Genomic DNA, 12,531 nt, shown 5'->3' with positions numbered 1-12,531 from the left:
CAGGTCATGATCTCACGGTTCATGAGTTCGAGCCCCTCGTCGGGCTCTGCTGACAGCTTGGAGCCTGTTTCAGATTCTGTGTCTCCCTCTCTCTCTGCCCCTCCCCTGTTCATGCTCTGTCTCTCTCTGTCTCAAAAATAAATAAACGTTAAAAAAAAAATTAAAACAAAACAAAACAAAAAAGCAGGTGCCCTCCTGTCCCTGGGCTTTTGTGCACCGCCATTCCATAGACCGCAAGAGCTGCTTGCCGGGGAATGGCCCCTTCCTGGCGCCCTGGCCTGGCAGACATCACCCCACCCAGTCTGGTCTGGGTTCCTCCGTGCCTGTACCTCCTCCGCCGTGCCACAGCTCCAGTGACTGTTCACTTGTCTTTCCCACTCCTGCGTAATAGGTACTGTTTAAATGTTTGTTGAAATGGATGGATGAATGAAGAGTTCTCACCTAACAGAAGTGATGAGGATGGGGAAGGCAGGGATTTAATGTCAACAGACTGTGAAAGAACACTCTGCTTTATACTAAACTCTTGGTTTTCCATGTGACACATTGTGCAGCCTATTTAAATCACCAAGGAACTGGCCGAAACCCTACCATTTATGGTAAAGAGAAAATTTCGCTTTTATTTTTGACCATGTTGGACATATAAACATCCTGCAGCATAAAATCTACACACATATATTCTTCCATCCACTGGTGAATCATTCATCTATGATTCTATTTTTCCATTACTACCAGATTCTCTTTCTTGACATTTGAGGACTCTAATTAGCAAAAAGCTGCTTTTTCTTTCAGTATTATAGAAATATTTTTTAAGGGAAAGGAGAAATTAATGATTCCAAATAAGTATCAGCCCCAATTATGCCTTATGAAGCAGGACATATAGGTTCAAATGTGTCCCGGAGGTAGAAGCTGGGATTCTGTCCTATGCAGATGAACGAACACTGCCAAAGTCCACAACTGCGTGCTTGCATGAAGCCTCCAAATCCTAATGAGCTCCATCACTGTGGCCAAGGGCCGCAGTCTGACAGGTCTGCCAGCAGCACTGCTGAACTGCTAATGGGTTTTCCTGCCTCTCTGCTCAAGTACAACAGAAAGGTTGTGTGCTAGAACTTCCAACTAGTAAGTGGGAAGAAAAAAGAACTGGGATAATTTTCTGAAATCATAAATTAGGAGATTTATTTTTTACTTCCTCATCTCGTTGCTTTTTTTTTCCTCTTCAGTTTAATAGAGTCCTGAAGTCTAATGTAAGATGTCCTAACTTATTGTTTATATGGATTATAGTAATCGGAATCAGGACTGCATGGATGCAGGGAGAAAGTAGCCATCTATTCCAGGCAGCCACCTAGATGGTGTGCTTTCCTTTTCAAAAATAATACCACTTACACCTTTTCTGAAAGCCTGAAAAACGGAGAGCTAGAATATAAGACAATAAAGGCCTGTCTTCTTGGAGAAGTCTGTCGGATTTGGCCTATGCAATATAATGCTTTATATTAACGTTATGTTTGACACTCCTTTATGTATAAACGTACATGCACAAATATGAAGGCACTAGATCCCAGAAGGTCAAATTGTTTTTGAAATACAACCATACCCCTAAAGACTTCATCTACATCATAGTTTTGCTTAGTGATAGAATTAGTTTAAATTACATATATACATTTAATCTATTTCCCCATTTAATCTATCATAGTGCTAAACACTCCATAAATATGTGGTGAAATCAATGTTTTATACAATGACAGGATTAAAAACATTTAAAAGCAGCGTACCTGGGTGGCTCAGTTGGTTGAGCATCTGACTCTTGATTTCATCTCACATCATGATCTCACAGATCGTGGGATTAAGCCCCACATCAGGCTCTAAGCTAACAGCACAGGGCCTGCTTGGGATTCTCTCTCTCCCTCTCTCTCTGCCCCTCTCCCACTTGTGCTCGCTTGCTCTCTCTCTCTCTCTCTCTCTCTCTGTCTTTCAAAATAAACAAATAAACTTTTGGGGCACGTGGGTCAGTTAGGCATTCAACTTTGTCTCAGGTCATGATCTTGCATTGCAGTCTGTGGGTTGGAGCCCCACATCAGGCTCTGTGCTGACAGCTCAGAGCCTGGAACCTGCTTCGGGTTCTGTATCTCCCTTTCTCTCTGTCCCTCCTCCACTTGCATTCTCTCTCTCTCTCTCTCAAAAATAAATAAGCATTTTAAAAAATTAAATAAACTTTTAAAAAATGTTTTAAAAGCAAAATGAAGCAAAATCATAACATTTTTCTGCAAAAATGGTAGAAGTTATTACTCTTTAGTGTGTCAGAACTTTTGATTCACTATAACTTATAAGGATGGCCCCTGGAGTTACGGAATGAGCATGTCCTAATGCTGGGATAATACAGACCCACTGCACTGAAAGAAGCAGTTCTGCTTTGATTCTGCTCCGAACATGTCGGTAGCACCTGGCTGGTTTGTCTGACACCGTATCTCTCTGCTAGCTATTGAACAGAATGTTGAATTTGGTATCATCTTTGCTTTGTATACCTTGATTTAACACTAGTTCTCTCTTTCTATTTTACCAATCCTGAGGAAAACCAAAATATTTCACGTTGAAAATATTACGCATAGCTCTTAAGAACACTTACTCAAAGAGGTGGTAGATTGAAAAATGGCTCTCCAAAAGACGTCCATGTCCTAATTCCTGGAACCTGTGAATGCTACCTTATTTGGGAAGAGGGTCTTTGCTGATGAGACGCATACCCTGAGATGAGGAGGTTACACTGGATTATCTGGGTGGGCACTGAATGCCATCACATGTACCCTTACAAGAAAGGGATGAGAGACAGACACAGGGAGGAGAAAGTGATGTGACGATAGAGCAGAGCCTGGAGTGATGCAGCCATGAGCCAAGGAATGCCAGCTGCCACCGGAAGTCAGAAGAGCCAAGGGAGGGTTCTTCCCTAGAGCTGCCAGAGGGGACGTGGTCTTGTTAACACTTTGATTTCAGACTTTGAGGCTCTAGCGCTGTTAGAAAATAAATTTGTGTTGTTTTAAGCCACCAACTTTCTGACAATTTGTTGCAGCAGGCACAGAAAACTGTAGTGTCATTTCCCCTTTAAGAAATTACAGATTAGGAAGGGCAATAAAACAGGTTCACAGGTAACAACAGTATGAGGTGTCAAATCACAAGTACCCCCAAAAAATGCAGAGGGCTATTCTTGGAAGTTACTCTTGTAGAAATATATAATATGGGGGGGGGAACCCACTAAACCTAACTGGCAATATGAAAAGTATGGTTTTACTGCAACATACTAGATATAAATTACAAATGAAGAGGACAGGGCAGATGTCAAGAGCTCACAGTGAGATGAACTTGACCAGATTTGGCAAATAATCAGCCGGCAGGGGCTCCTGGGTGGCGCAGTCGGTTAAGCGTCCGACTTCAGCCAGGTCACGATCTCACGGTCCGTGAGTTTGAGCCCCGCGTCAGGCTCTGGGCTGATGGCTCGGAGCCTGGAGCCTGCTTCTGATTCTGTGTCTCCCTCTCTCTCTGCCCCTCCCCCATTCATGCTCTGTCTCTCTCTGTCCCAAAAATAAATAAAAAACGTTGAAAAAAAAAAATTTTAAAAATAATCAGCCGGCAAAGGAAGAAGTCAAAGAGAGGGCTGGAAATGTGTGTCAGGAGAGATGGTAGTTGTTAAAATAGAGATAAAGAACACAAGAAGAAGAACAGATTTAGGAAAGGTGGATGAGTTCAGTTTTAAATACACTAACTGCAAATTATTGGCAAGATGTGTACATGATAACGAAATTCAGGAAGCAGGAAATGTGGAATGGCCCCAAGAGAGAGGTTGAGGCTGAACATAGAGGAAGGTGTGGGTATCATCCATACGTATGATAGTTACAGCCAAGATATTGGGTAAAATTTATAAGAGATGGGGTGTAGAATACCCATTATTTGCAATATTTTTTTAAAGTTTATTTATTTATTGAGAGAGAGAGAGAGAGCATGAGCAGAGGAGCGGCAGAGCAAGAGGGAGAGAGAGAATCCCAAGCAGACTCTGTGCTGTCAGCTCAGAGCCTGATGCAGGGCTTGATCCCTCAAATCATGAGATCATGACCTGAGCCAAAATCAAGAGTCAGACGCTTAACAAACCAAGCCAGCCAGACACCCCTGGAATACTCATTCTTAAGTAGAGTGGGAAGTATGGAGAATGTCTCTATGAGGAATGTAACAGAATATCCAGGAGTTTTAAAAAATATGCCATTGTGAGTCCCTCACATATGTTGAGAAGAAACAAGGCTGAGAGGAAATGGTATAGACAGAGCTTCCCAATCAGCATGCCCATGACACTGTGTCTTCAATGGGTTGCAGGTCTGCTGCAAGAAATTGATCCCCACAAGCTTCAGTATGGCTAGTAGATTCTTTTTGTTTGTTTGTTTGTTTGTTTTGGCTGATAGATTCTTGAGGGGTCAGAGTTCTCCAGTCTCCTTCAGCTATGAACAGCTTCAATGTGAAGCTCCATGCAGAGTGGCAAAGCAGAACAGGATCTGATGATGTGCCCTGTGGAAATCTCATTGTTTCGTGGAGGCCAAGAATTTGAAGAGATTATCATTTTAAAAGTCTTGGTTAGGTGGGGCACCTGGGTGGATCGGTCAATTGAGCATATGACTCTTGGTATCGGCTCAGGTCATGATCTCACGGTTTGTGAGTTCAAGCCCCATGTTGGGCTCTGCGCTGACAGTGTGGAGCCTGCTTAGGATTCTCTCTCTCTCCCCATGTCTCTCTGCCCTTCCCCTGATCGTGCTCTCTTTCTCTCTCAAAATAAATAAATAAACTTTTAACATAAAATCAAAGTCTTGGTTAGGAATTGCAAGCCAATCAAATTCATTCTATGAAGTCAGCATCACCCTGATACCAAAACCAGATAAAGACTTCACTAAAAAGAGAACTACAGGCCAATATCCCTGATGAACATGGATGCAAAAATTCTCAATAAAATACTAGTAAATCAAATCCAACAGTATATTAAAAGAATCATTCATCACAATCAAGTTGGATTTATTATTAGACTGCAAATGTGGTTCAATGTTTGCCAATCAATGTGATACACCACCTAAGAACCATATTTTCCTTTCAGCTGATGTAGAAAAAGCATTTGACAAAGTGCAACATTGATTCATGATAAAAATAAAAAAAATTTAGGGGCGCCTGGGTGGCGCAGTCGGTTAAGCGTCCGACTTCAGCCAGGTCACGATCTCGCGGTCCGTGAGTTCGAGCCCCGCGTCAGGCTCTGGGCTGATGGCTCGGAGCCTGGAGCCTGTTTCCGATTCTGTGTCTCCCTCTCTCTCTGCCCCTCCCCTGTTCATGCTCTGTCTCTCTCTGTCCCAAAAATAAATTAAAAAACGTTGAAAATAAATAAATAAATAAATAAATAAATAAATAAAAAAAATTAAAAAAAAACTCAAAAAGTAGGGATAGAGGGAACATACCTCAACATAATAAAGGCCATATACAAAAACTCACAACTAATATTATCCTCAATGGGGAACAATGGACAGCTTTTCCTCTAAGGTCAGGAACAAGACAGGGATGTCCACTCTTACTACTGTTATTTAACATATTACTGGAAGTCCTATCAGAGGAATCAAACAACACAAAGAAATAAAGTGCATCCAAATAAGCAAGGAAGAAGCCAAATTTTAAATATTTTAAATAAAGGGGCACCTGGGTGGCTCAGTCGGCTCATGTCATGATCTCACAGCTCGTGAGTTCAAGCCCCACATTGGGCTCTGTGCTGACAGCTCAGGGCCTGGAGCCTGCTTGGGATTCTGTGTCTCCCTCTCTCTGTCCCTCCCTGCTTACACACTGTCTCTCTCTCTCTCTCAAAAATAAACATTAAAAAAATTAAATATTTTAACTATGACATGATATTCTATATAGAAGACTCAAAGACGCCATCAAAAAACTGTTGGAACTGATACACGAATTCAGTAAAGTTGCAGGATATAAAATCAACACACAGAAATCTGTTGCATTTCTATACACCAACAACAAAACAGTAGAAAGAGAAATCAAGGAAAAAATCCCATTTACAACTGCATCAAAAATCATAAATTACCTAGGAATAAACCTAACCAAAAAGGTAAAAGATCTGTACTCTGAAAACTATAAAACACTGATGAAAGAAACTGAAGAGGACACAAAGAAATGGAAAAACATTCCATCTCATGGACTGGTAGAATAAATATCGTTAAAATGTCTATAGCCCTCAGAACAATCTACATATTTAATGCAATCCCTATCAAAATACCACCAGCTTTTTTCACAGAGCTAAAACAATCCTAAAATGTATATGAAACTACAAAAGACCCTGAATAGCCAAAGCAATCCAGAAAAAGAAAAGCAAAGCTGGAGGCATCACAATTCCAGACTTCAAGTTATATTACAAAGCTGTAGTGATCAAGACAGTATGGTACTGGCATAAAAACAGACACATAGATCAACGGAAAAGAACAGAAAACCCAGATATGAACTCACAACTATATGGTCAATTAATCTTCAACAAAGCAGAAAAGGATATATCCAATGGAAAAAAGATATGTCTTCAATAAATGGTGCTGGAAAAACTGGACAGCAACATGCAAAAGAATGAAACTGGACCACTTTTTACACCATAAACAAATATAAATTCAAAATGGGTTAAAGACCTAAATGTGAGATAGGAAACCATTAAAATCCTAGAGAGCACAAACAGTGACCTCTTTTTTTTTTAATGTTTATTTATTTTTGAGAGAGAGCACATGCAAGCAGGGGAGGGACAGGAAAAGAGGGGGACAGAGGATCTGAAGTGGGAAAGGTGTGCTGTCACAGGTGCTGACAGCAGACAGCCCAATGTGGGGCTTGAACTCATGAACCGTAAGATCATGACCTGAGCCAAAGTCAGACACTTAACCAACTGAGCCACCCAGGCACCCCTGTAAACTCTTTGACATTGGGTGTACCAACTTCTTACTAGATATGTCTCCTAAGGCAAGGGAAACAAAAGCAAAAATAAACTATTGGGGGGTGCCTGGGTGGCTCAGTCAGTTAAGCGTCTGACTTCAGCTCAGGTCGTGATCTCACAGTCTGTGAGTTCGAGCCCCACCTCAGGCTTGTGCTGACAGCTCAGAGCCTGGAGCCTGCTTCGGATTCTGTGTCTCCCTCTCTCTCTGTCCCTCCCCTGCTCATGCTCTGTCTCTCCTGTCTCAAAAATAAATAAAAACATTAAAAAATAAATAAACTATTTGAACTACATCAAAATAAAAAGGTTCTGCACAGCAAAGGAAACAATCAACAAAATTAATAGGCAACCTATGGAATGGGAGAAGATATTTGCAAATAAAATATCTGATAAAGGGTTAGTATCCAAAATATAAAAATAACTTACAAAAGTCAACACCCATAAAAACAAATAATCCAGTTTAAAAAATAGGCAGAAGACATGAATAGACATTTTTCCAAAGAAGACATACAGATGGCCAACAGACATATGAAAAAATGTTCAACATCACTCATCATCAGGGAAATACAGATCAAAACTACAATGAGATATTACCTCACACCAGTCAGAATGGCTAAAATTAATAACACAGGAAACAACAGGTGTTGGCAAGGATGTGGAAAAAGGGGAACTCTCTTATACTGTTGGCAGGAATGCAAACTGCTGTAGCTACTCTGGAAGACAGTATAAAGGTTCCTAAAATGTTAAAAATAGAACTACCCTACAATCCAGCAATTGTACTATTTACCCAAAGGATACAAAAATAATAATTTGAAGGGATACATGCACCCCAATGTTTATAGCAGGATAATTAACAATAGCCAAATTATGGAAAGCACCCAAATGTCCATTGACTGATGAATGGATAAAGAGGTTGTGGTATACACACACACACACACACACACACACACACACACACACACACACACAGAATATTACTCAGCTATCAAAAAGAATGAAATCTTGCCATTTGCAGCAATGTAGATGCAGCTCGAGAGTATTATGCTATGAAAATAAGTCAGTCATAGAAAGACAGTACCATATTATTTCACTTGTATGTGGTATTTAAGAAACAAAACAAATATATATAAGGGAGAAAAAGAGAGGAAAACCAAGAAATAGACCCTTAACTATAGAGAACAAACTGATGGTTACCAGAGGGGAGGTGGGTGGTGGGACAGGTTAAATAGGAAATAGAGATTAAGTAGAGCACTTGTGATGAGCACTGGATATTGTCTGTGCTTAATCACTAAATTCTACACTTAAACCTAATATTACACTGCATGTTAACTAACTGGAATTTAAGTAAAAACTTGAAAAAAAAAAAGGAATTGCAAGCTATTCAAGCATAAAACCTATTATAAAGAGGTTATAGTCACAGAAGCAAACTCCAATGTCTCAAGAAAAAGTTTGAAAAAAAAAGTTTCTTTTGGAAGGTTTTAATTCTATTTTTCTTATCATATGTATGTAATATAAAGAAGATACAAGCTGTTGTCTGCCAAACTTCCCATACAGCCACCTCCAAATCCCCTCCTGTTTACCCTCAGTGTGCAATATTATTATTTTACTGTGTGTGTCATGATATAAAAAAGATTGAAAAGCACTGATATAGAGAGACAAGGTGTATCAAATCAGATCCTTGTGAAATATCTCCATTACAGGAGAGAGGGCGGTGAAGAAAAGACACAGAGAGGGTAAGTATCTGGCATTTGGGAGACAAGTCCTGCCTCAAAAGGTGGAAAATTTCCCCAAAGGAAATGGATTTAGATGCTGGGCCACCAAAATAGATAATACTTGTCCCAAACAGGCCAGCAACACCAAATGTCACAGAAAAGTGCAATAAAGATGGAAAAATATCCATGGGATTTGATAATTAGAAAGCACTAGAAATGCTAGCAGCATCCATTACAGGACAGGCAAGGAAAGGCCACACAACAGGGAGCCGGGGTGGAGGTGGGGGAATGGTGTGGACAGAAATAAATAAACTGCTCTTTTAAGAAGGTTATTGTGAGAAAAGTAGTGGAAGTGGAGGGGAGCAAGGATCAGGGGATGTCAGACTTGCATGTGTTTCTACCTCAAAGGTAAATCGGCAGCCCAGAGGCAAGTTTAAAGAGGAGATATTTGTAACTGCAGAGGAAGGCATACCCTTGACAGAGAAAGCTCCTGAAGAAGCTGAAGGGATGAGATTGAGCCCAGGTAAAAGGATGGATCTTGGATAGATGTATACTGGCTCAAGAGAAGGCAGGCAAGGGTGGCACAAATCATTTCACCAATCAGAAATTAGGAAGCTGAGGTGGCTGTGTCTGGGATCTCTCTTTTCTCTGTTTTCCAGGGATACAGACTGAGACATATTAGAAATGGAAAACACAATGGGTTTGGCGGGGTGCCTGGGTGGCTCAGTAGGTTAAGCGTCCGACTCTTGGTTTTGGCTCAGGTCGTGATCTCTTGGCTTTGTGGATTCAAACCCCACATCAGGCTCTGCACTGGTTGGTGTGGTGCCTGCTTCAGATTCTCTCTCTCTCTCTCTCTCTCTCTGCCCCTCCCCAATTGCGCTGTCTCTCTCTAATAAATAAACTTAAAAACATTTTTTTTAAGGGTTTGACAATTAGAAGGTCATTTATGACCTTTGCAAAAACAGTTTTAGTGCTTTATTGAACCAACAGGTATTTATCACACTAGTGAATGGGGCACAGGACTGGAGGTCCTGAAACGAGAGTCCTGGATTTTAGATTTAGCTTTTCACTCAGTTAGTTCTTCATAAGTGAAGACACCTTTTGGGGACTTATTTCCTCAACATGGAAGAGTTGGAAGAAATGATGACTTCATCCATGTCCAACACTTATAATATTTGTCTGCTGTATACAAGGCACAGGCCTGGCCAAATATGAAATACAAAGATGCAACAAGATGCAACAGGGATTGGGCCCTCAAAGGCATCACTGCCTCCAAAAGCAATTACTACTAACAATAAGTCATCTTGTTCCAGGAAGTGCTCCTTCTCAGGTCAAGGTCAGCTGTTAGGGGAAAAACACTGAAATTTATATTTTAAGGGGAAAAAATATAACCAATTTCTAGTATGATTTTTAAAAATCCTATCAAACTTGGACTGAAAATCTCAAGACCTTTAGCTACCTAATAAAGTTATTCCTCAACATGATAAATCTGGGAAATGAATGAGTCACAGATTTAGGGGTCCTTTAATAAGTGAGAAAATTTGGTATTAATTTGAATACTGTGAGTTTTATCTGAATCTGTCCCTTGGATGTTTAGCACAGCACACTAAATGGAAAGTTGTGACTGCACATGTTATATTTTTTAAGACAAAACAGATTCAGCCAACTTCTGAGCTAAAGGAACAGAAAATACAGGCACACATAATGAAGACTGTCGAAATGTGATATAAAAAAAAAGATGTATGATGTTATCTCACACATCTTCCCATCAACATGTTCATTATAATGCATTCTTTTGTTCTATCCTATTCGGAATTTCTAGCTGTCTATTTGTACATTGATTTTGCACCTCCCACCACAGAGCTTAGAAACATTGACAAGCATCTTCCCATACTCTAAAATGCTGCAGTATGAGGAGGAGGACATTTCTATTGCTTTAATCTTCATAAAGAATGCTCACGTGGCTAATTTGTTCAGTTCCAAATCTTTGGTATCTTGTCACTCCTTTTGAATATAAAGATGTCTAGGCTGACCTCCTTTTCCCAAAAAGGATCCTTAGTATAGCTCTGATTGGATCCAAAGTGCTACCAAGCTCTTTGCAGAAGAAAGGCTATGTTAGAAGAAGTACAGATTATTCCAGAGGTGTGTCTGTACCATTCCAACCCATCGTTATCAAGATGTGCAAATCACCCATCATTGGTAACTAATTCTCTGTTGTGGCAAATTAGTTTATGATCACTTACCTCCCCTCCTCCCAAAGCCCCTGCTTCTATGTCAAACATCTCTGAGGTTCTCCTAAAGGGATGGGGTTGCTTCCTTGTTTTACTTCCAACATATGATTGTGTTGAATGAAAGGCAGTGGGCAGCCAAGTGACTGCAGAATTGAGAGTTAAGAAGACCTGACTGCAAGCCCTTCTCCTGCTACTTATTTGCTGTGTAATGTTTAGCAGTTACTTAACCAGATGTTCAATTTATTCCTCTGTAAAAGAAAGATTAGGGGCGCCTGGATGGCGCAGTCGGTTAAGCGTCCGACTTCAGCCAGGTCACGATCTGGCGGTCCGTGGGTTCGAGCCCCGCGTCAGGCTCTGGGCTGATGGCTCGGAGCCTGGAGCCTGTTTCCGATTCTGTGTCTCCCTCTCTCTCTGCCCCTCCCCCGTTCACGCTCTGTCTCTCTCTGTCCCAAAAATAAATAAAAAACGTTGAAAAAAAAATTTTTTAAAGAAAGATTAATAATACCCACCTGACCTACAACATGAGGCTGCTGTGAAGAAACAAAGGAAATAGATGACATAGAACATTTTTTAACCTATTCTTATGACTTGGCTTGCTATGGTGGGGCAGCAAAGGCAAGCAACCTGAGCACTGATTTTCTCCCCAAAGCAGGCAAGACCTTTCCTTCTGCCTGGACTGCTTCTTCCTTTGAGCAAGACCACATGGGACCACCCCTTGAAGGAATACGGATGCAGGGGCCAGCCCTGCTTCCTACAGGCCTGTCCTTACATTCTGGTGTCTCAGGGTGGGGCACTGGGACTGGTTTTTGTTCGTTTGCTTGCTTGCTTGTTTGTTTTTGGTAATTTCAAATCTCTGTTCTGAAGCTTTTTTTCCAGAATTATGGGAAGTCAGAACAGTAGTATTTTATTTTATTATTTCATTTCATTTCATTTCACTTTATTTTTGAGAGAGAGAGAGCATGTGCATGAGTCCAGGAGAGGGGCAGAGGGAGAAAGAGAGAGAGAGAGAGAGAGAGAGAGAGAGAGAATCTTAAGTAGGCTCCATGCTCAGCATGGAGTCTAACATGGGCCTCAATCTTACAACTCTGGATCATGACCTGAGCCAAAAATCCAGACTTGGGCAGTCAACTGACTGAGCCACCCAGGTATCCCAGAACAGTAGCTATTTTATTTTTTTATGTTTAAATGTTTATTTTTTTATTTTTGAGAGAGAATAGGGGACGGGGAGCAGAGAGAGAGGAAAACACAGAATCTGAAGTGGGCTCCAGGCTCTGAGCTGTCAGCACAGTGTGATGTGGGGCTCAAACTCACTAACTGAATTGATGCATAGGGGCACTTGTACCCCAATGTTTATAGCATCACTCTCAACAATAGCCAAATTGTGGAAAAAGCCTACATGTCCATCAACTGATGAATGGATAAAGAAATTGTGGTTTATATACACAATGGAGTACTACATGGCAATGAGAAAGAATGAAATACGGCCCTTTGTAGTAATGTGGATGGAACTGGAGAGTGTGATGCTAAGTGAAATAAGCCACACAGAGAAAGACAGATACCATATGTTTTCACTCTTATGTGGATCCTGAGAAAATTAACAGAAACCCATGGG

Source organism: Panthera onca, chromosome A1 (genome assembly GCF_046562875.1).
Source record: "Panthera onca isolate mPanOnc1 chromosome A1, mPanOnc1 haplotype 2, whole genome shotgun sequence".
Lineage (NCBI taxonomy): Eukaryota > Metazoa > Chordata > Mammalia > Carnivora > Felidae > Panthera > Panthera onca.
Note: the sequence above shows the minus strand (reverse complement) of the source record.